This window comes from Etheostoma spectabile, chromosome 15, assembly GCF_008692095.1.
Source record: "Etheostoma spectabile isolate EspeVRDwgs_2016 chromosome 15, UIUC_Espe_1.0, whole genome shotgun sequence".
NCBI classification, from domain to species: Eukaryota; Metazoa; Chordata; class Actinopteri; order Perciformes; family Percidae; genus Etheostoma; species Etheostoma spectabile.
The window spans coordinates 3,160,984-3,162,934 of NC_045747.1; positions in this window are offsets into that span (position 1 = coordinate 3,160,984).

Below are 1,951 nucleotides of genomic sequence, written 5' to 3' on the forward strand. Positions count from 1 at the left end.
AGCTGCTGCCCCGCGACCCGATACCCGATGGATGGATGGATGGATGGCAAGTATAAGAGCAAAAGTACAACACCAGGCTATTGAGAAGAGTTTTACCCAACCCGTCCTTACTCGTTCAGTGGCTCTCAGCGTTCGATACGACGCAAAAAGCACCCTTCAGCGTGTGCGTGGAACGCACCTCGACCGCATCACTGTAAGATGATACAGTATAAAGAGAGGCAATGGTAGCTGGTAACATGAAAGACCGAAATGCCGCGTGAGGCGGTTGGTTGGGGTTGGTGGATGGGTCGAACAACACTGCACTTTCACAAAGGAGACCGGCGTTTGTGTGCCATTTGCGTCCCATTCTTGTCCCGCGTGTCACAGAAACATACATTTTATAACCCCACCCACAATCTTTTCCTAAACTTAACTATCACGTTCTTGTACCGCATGTCACTGAGACGTACACTGTGTAACCCAACCCGTGATACAATCTTTCCCTAACTCTCCGGTCCTTGTGCGTCAACATCAAGAGTTGCTAAGAGAGACTTTTAGCGGGAATAACAAACGTCAGAGGCACATGACCAAGAGATTTTTAGTATTTTTGAATGTGTTGGTTTTACCGCCCTTCCTGCTTGAAGAGTGTCAAGCCTGTTTAACCCCTGACTACACCTCATCACCGTGGGTGTGGTTGGGTGTGGTCAGAAATGTGGTCTTGCACCTGTAACCACAGCTAACAGTAAGTACACCTGTACATCACAGCAGCAAGGGGAGAAGTAAAATCGATGGAGGTCAGCAGAAACAAGATGTTTAAGTATAGTGTTGAATGACTCTTTAAAGGCACAATCCTTAAGATTTCAGTCCTAGTTGATTTTGGTGAGAGTTGTGGTTACTGTTGGAAATGCTGAATCACATGTTCTGTCATTTCCTGTGAATCCCTCATGTGTCGGTATGTAAATAGTTTACCCATAACTATACAACTATGTTTAAACTGGGTTAAACTGAGTTTGATTTGATGAAAATCTGAAGGGTTGTAACTCTAAGATATTTAAGTTCTTGTTTTCCCCCCCCCCCCCAAAACATTTTGACATTTTGCGGTCATCATGATAACCACCTTCTATCAAAATCCTTAAATCCGCCTACTCATCACTTTCCCTTTTGAACCAGGGTAGGTAATCCACCTACTCAGCCTCCACATGGCAGTGTACCAGAATCGTTACTCTTCACACACACACACACACACACACACACACACACACACACAAACACACATACAAACGCGGCCCAAAATCCCCACAGAGGCTCCATCTGGACCGGAACACACTTTGCTCTTCCTCCGTCTTTGTCACCCACTTTGCATCTCATATTCCTCCCTCTCTCCCTCCCTCACTCATCCTCCCTGGTTCAATGCAATATTCTTTTAAATACAGGTAGGTGGCCTTGTGTAACTTCATGGGCTGAGCATGACTGTAATACTGCCAAAGTCTATGGGTTTTCTTCCTCTAAAACCACTTGTTTTTAAATATATACACTCGTGGTGCTGTGGAGCTTTACCCCAATGGCTTATTTTCTGACAAATAAACCGGTATTGGTTTGTTTCATCTTCCATTAGCTTACAGTAATCAGAAAATAAAAATTCTTCTTCATATTTTGTGTTTGTTTCCTGCTAGCATTGATGCCATTTGTGGGTAAAAATAATCCAACAGTCTTGACTCACTTGAGGTTGTGTAAACTCTGTCTCAGTCAGTCAGTAATTTGTTAGACTTCGGAAAAAGCTTTATTTCCCACGTTTCCCACGGCATATGTTTTATTGGTTAATCTGTCAATTATCTGCTGCTGAAAGAAATGTAGCTCCGCGTAAATTCTTTCAGGAAGACCTAACTTTTAATCAGTGCACTCCTAATTTAAATATAACTCAGCGTAAATTCTTTCAGGACGACCTAATTTAATCAATGCTCTCTTCCTAGAT